Consider the following 5660-nt stretch of genomic DNA (forward strand, 5'->3'; position numbering starts at 1 on the left):
GGGGAATCAAACGCAGGCCTTTGCACACGTGGGACAGGAGCTTATGCCACTGAGCTATCTCCCCAGCCCCAAGACACTTTGAAGTTCTTACCAAAACAGAACTGCTTATACCTTGATTTGAATCCATTATGAGAGTGGTTAGGGAAACCTGTCTAAAAGACCCAGAGGGTCGTACCCTTTCTCCACTCTAGTCATGGGCATTTCCACTTCCTCAGGCTGATGTGTGTGGCAGGAGTGTCCAGTCTCCTAGGAAAAAAGCGCTATGATTTCTCGATTTCTCTCTTCCAACATTCCACACCCAGAGAGTGACTGCACACACACTTGTAAGACCAAAAAGGAAGGTGAAAGTCCACGCTTGAGATCTCAGGGGCATCTGGCCAGCTGCAAATCCTCTTGCTACCCTACTCAGAGGTCTCATTTGGCACCTTCATTGTTAGACTTTAATGACCTAAAATCTCCATGGAACAGCTACACTTCCAAGAGTGCTGTCTACTTACAAATGCCTACTTTAGGCAGAAAGCCCCTTTCCATTACGGGTTATGTGTTTGTTCATTTGTTTTTGTCTTTTCTTTAGAACTGTGTTCATAATTGTTGACTAGGCTGTTTAATAAATGAATGAATAGGTAGCGTCGTGGAACTTTTTCTCGGACTGGCCAAATAGCTCAGTGGATTAAAGCGCCTGCAAGCAGGTTTAAGGGCTGGGGGTTCAAGCCCCAGGACTGCTGTGCTGCCCCCGCCCCCTGGGGCACGCTGAGACAGTAACTGAGACTGGGCGTGGTGGCACATGCCTGTAATCCCAGCTCTTGGAAGCCTGTAAACAGGCGGATCACTGTGAGTCCGATCTAGTAGTGAGATCCTAAACACCCTGCAGACCCTTTGCTAAAATAAAAAGGAAAAAAAAAAGAGAAACTTTTCTCTACCAGTTTGGAAATAAAGAAATCTGCCCAAAATGTTACAGAAACTGTCCTTTATTCCAACGCTTTATCCTAACTCACAGTTCAATGGTTCAAGTAGCAGTGTGTAAAATTCACACCCAGTTATAGACCAACTAGTTATGGTTGCTATGGCAATAGGCTTTATGCCTGTGAGCATGAAAAATATCTTTTTGGGCAAGATATTTATGAGAGTGTCTGGCTGCCATGCAAGAGGATTTTCATTTGGTTTTGCTTTAGAGTAATTTATGTACTCAGGCAGATGATCCTTCATATAAATGCTCCCTAGGAAAAGAGAAAAGCTTTTCTATACCGAGCGTTTCTTGTATACCATGGATTTAATTCTCACTTGTAAAGGATGCAACTTCAAATAAGAACTACAAAAAGATGTATATATTTCACTGAGGAGTTAAGCAGTTTTCACTGCATAAAATGTACACTCTACACACAAACGCAATTTCTATTATGGCTGATACTTTGAAGAGCAAGAGGTGGACAGGTTGAGAGCCGCAAATAAATGTTAGAAATTAAAGCTTTAAAGAGCAATAATCAAGGCAGAGCCTCCTGAGTGAATCTGAGTTGATGCCTGAGGGTGAGCTGATCTTTATTCTGAAAAGGCTAACTACCAGGAAGAAGGCTGTACTTCTAAAACATTTGTGTTAGTCAGACAGCAAAGTACTGACCCGACTCACAGTAATGAAAGAATAAAATACAGAAGCCTCAGCAAAGGCACAGAAAGAAAGGAAATAGCCTCTTAAGAAAAAAAAAAAAAAGGGAATAGCTTCCTGTGCCTATGTCAGGAGCAAAGGATCCCATGAGCAAAAGGTGCAGAGAGAGAAGGGGAGTGTTTTGATTCCCTTTCTCTGATTGCTGGGACAAAATGCCTGCTGTGCAAATCAAGGAAGGAAAGGTTTACTTTGCTCACAGTTTGTGGAGGTTTCAGTCCATACTCAGCTGGCTCCAAGCAGAGTAGCACATGGAAGAGGACAGCAGTTCATGGAAGTGGAAAACAGCAAAACAGCAAGAGCAAAAAGAGAAACAGCTGCAGAGAGCAAGGCTCTGTCCCTCCCCTGTACGGTGTGCAGGCTCCCAGCCCCAGGGCGGGTGTGACACTCATACGCATAATCCAGCACTGGATCATGAATCAATCACAAGCTCTAGAAGCTGCCCCATGACTGCGTGAGGCTTTGGGGGGACAATTAGACACAAACCATAACAGGAAATAAGGTGCTTTACCTCTGACCATTGCTTTTTCACTCTATGTCTTTCAAACAAAGAGAACAGATGAGGCAGGAGTGGTGGTGTTGAGATGGATTCCTGCCCAAACCGCGAAGCTTTCTGTTCCCTCCCCTTTTTCCTTTTATTTAATGTGCTGCTCGAAAACATGCCTAGTTTTGGTTGCTGGTGACAGAAAATTCACCTCAAAAAAGCATGATTCCCTTTTGTGAGCTCCGAGGGTTCTACTGGACACGGAGATGATAACCCTACACGGCTGGGAGGTTTGTTGATTCTACTTCTGTTTCCAATACATCTCCACATAGACTATGACATTTAAATTCCAAAGTAGATCCAGAAAGAAGGAATAATTACCTTAATTTTTCAATGAGAAAACCAAAGTTTAAAAGTTTTTTAAGGTTGTAGGCACAAGGTCCGTAGCTCTAAGGGGCTGAGTCTTCCACAGTTAGATCAGTACTGTTTTATTTTTAATTTTCTAGTTCATGCATCAGAGAGTTCATAATACAAGCTATTGTTTTTTCATATTGGTTGTAAGAATTTTAATACATTTACTCTCAGAAATAATAAAATACTGAGACTAAAAGATCTTGCTCAGACAGATCAACTCTACTGAAATCACAATATAGCTGAACTACAGTGATGCTCAGATAGTGATGTGGACAATAGCCAAAGGCTATTACATTACTGAACTGAACTCTTGGACAGAGAATGAAAATGCACCCATCTTTTCAGGTGAATCCATGTCTAGCTAAAAAAGAAAAGGTACACTAGTACTTTATATTTATTCTTTCCTCCAGGGCCCTTCTGATGGAACTTGGTCAAATTTTAAATTGTTTTAAAATCTTGGGTCTCCTTGTATTCAGCTATAAAGATAACTGCTGAGTGAAGTAAAATTATGATGAAAAACATGTAAATCCTTCATGGAAAATTAATTTTTCATTTAGAAGCATAAAAATTAAAAAGCTGCTTCAGACAGTTTGGCTTCTTTATTAAGTAGTTGACCCTAAGTATTAAATGGTGGATTTGGATATTAACAATGTTATGATTTCCAGAATCTTAACATTTCCTATTCGGAAAGCAAAGTCCTACAGTAGAAGGAGCAATAAAATCTATTAAAGTTTTTAGAAAACACATCCTAGAAAATGGATCTGTTCAAAGCTGTCACTGTCAGAACCGCAAAGGTTTGTTGTGCTTGATCAAGAAATCACTGTGAGTTTACGACCTGTATTGAGCCATGCACAGCTGGTCACTAGTAAAAAGCCACTGAAGTCCAAGCCAGAAGAGCAGGCCTATACTGAGGGGACAGGCCTACCCTCTGGTGAAATGCCGGAGAATGGGGTTGAGGGTGGTGTCAGAGGAGAGTGAGTTCACAAGGTCTCCTCCAACCTTCTAGGTGGGTCAGTGGAAAAGACAAGACTCGGCCCCGGCTGGGGAACTCAGAACAGTGAAAAGCATTTTGGGGTGCAGGAAGAAAGTGTGTTGAAAGCTGCAAACCTGAATAACTCACCTGGCAATTGGGCAACAACTGATCTGAACTCAGGTCAACAATTTCTGACACTGCCAGTGAAGCAGAAGACTCAATACTATGATGGACTACTGGACTCTTTTAGAATATTTTGCTGAGCTAACACACCTATAATATTCAAATAATGGAACTAAACAAAAAAGGGGATACAGATGAATGTCCATTTTGTATCTGTGTATTCAAAATGGTTAGGATAGATATATAGTTACATTCTCTTAATGAACAGAGGAATTTGTTGTAATAGTGTTTGTAAATAGGATATCATGTCTGCATCTTGTACAGCAAATAACCACTAGGAAGAATGCATGCAATGTGTTAATTATTGAAACTGTCCTACCAATTTGGTTTGAAACTGTCTCATTGCTATTTGTTTCTCAATAAAATTATGGAAAAAATACATAAAATGGGCACAACAGTTTGTACACAGAACAGGTAGAATTAACTACACTCCATGCAATAAAAGAAGTTCAGAAAGAAATCTCTCATATTTGATCCTTTCTGTTCCTCGCACGTGAGATTCCATCCACAAGGCCTGGGCAGAGGACAAGATTTAAAATTGCACATTCCTGAAAGGGTATCCTCAAGCAAAAGCCCAAATTATTGACATCTTTGGTCTCCAATTTTGAGGTTACTACTCAACAAAGAAAGATGACTTAAAAGTATTTTTTTTTTTAAATGTATTTGGTTGTTACACAGTCTCTCTAGGCAGCTCTGACTTGTAGTGATCATCCCGTTTTCAGCCTCCCCAGCACTGGGATTAGAGGTGTGTGCCACTAAACCAGGACTCTGGCTGGCTCAGTCCTCCCTGGGAGTGGGGCTGTCACAGCATGTGGTGCCGAGGATTGAACTGCGGTTCCTGTGCTCCCTAAGCTTGCCTAAATAGGTGCTTTAGTCTGCTGAGTTATCTTGTGGGACACCACAAAAATAATTTCTTATAGGTATTACTGAAGTTAAGTTACCAATCTGTAGCAAGCTTTGTTGCGTTGTGTGTGATTGAGTTGGCAAACAAATATTAAGTGACCGTTTCTAGAAAGTTATATGCACCTTTTACTTTTCACTGACAAGTTTAATACAGAAAATCGAAAAATCATGAAAAGAAGACAAATGTCTTAAAGCAAATTAAAAAATTTGAAGGAAAAAATGTCCTTAAGGGAAAACCTTGAAAATATATTCATGTCAGGATTACTGGATTTGGGGAAACCTGAAAAGTATATGGGGCTGATTGGAGTGGGGAGGGAGGGTGCAGACTGCTGCAAATTTGAGGTGGTGCTGGGTCAGTGAACCGAGGTAAACTTTTTGGGGAATGGGATGAAGAAAGAGAAAGTTTAGTTGAGGGACAATTCGCAGTTTTCAGCCTTTGACCGTAAATACAAATATCTGTCTTCTCTCAGCAGTACTTCGTAAGTTTTCCAAGGTTCTCTTGTCCACAGCACAAACAACTGTAGCCTTTTATTTTATGTATGTATGTATTTTTTGGTGGTACCAGGGATGGAACTCAGGAGCCTGCACTTGCCAAGCAAGCACTTATTCCACTGAGGTATCTCCGTGGCCCCCTGTAGCCTTTTAATAGCGTACAAGGTAAGATTCAAAGGAGAAGAATAAATTCCAAAGAAAGACTGGCAAGATTTGCTGTAGGCACGTGTGAAACGGAATTCAGATGCGGTTGTTTCTTGGTCCTATTTGGCAGAGGGTTCTGTGGGTGGACCACAAAAGGTCTCGATTGGCGGAGAACCACTACATAGAAGGGAAGCACATCACCTGGCTGGCACAAGCACCGCACACCCACCCTTACAACGCCCTAACAGTTTGCAACCGTCTCCAAAACCCACCGGGACTAAAGGTCAGCGTTGGCACCGCTGGCCCCGCCCCCCGGCGTTCATTGGTTCCTAGTTCTGGCGCCCGCCCCCTTAGCTTCCCGCCTATTGGACCAGACAAGACCGGGGCGGAGCGCGGAAGTTGAAGGCCTG

Source organism: Octodon degus, unplaced genomic scaffold (genome assembly GCF_000260255.1).
Source record: "Octodon degus isolate 3935 unplaced genomic scaffold, OctDeg1.0 scaffold00118, whole genome shotgun sequence".
Classification (NCBI taxonomy): Eukaryota; Metazoa; Chordata; class Mammalia; order Rodentia; family Octodontidae; genus Octodon; species Octodon degus.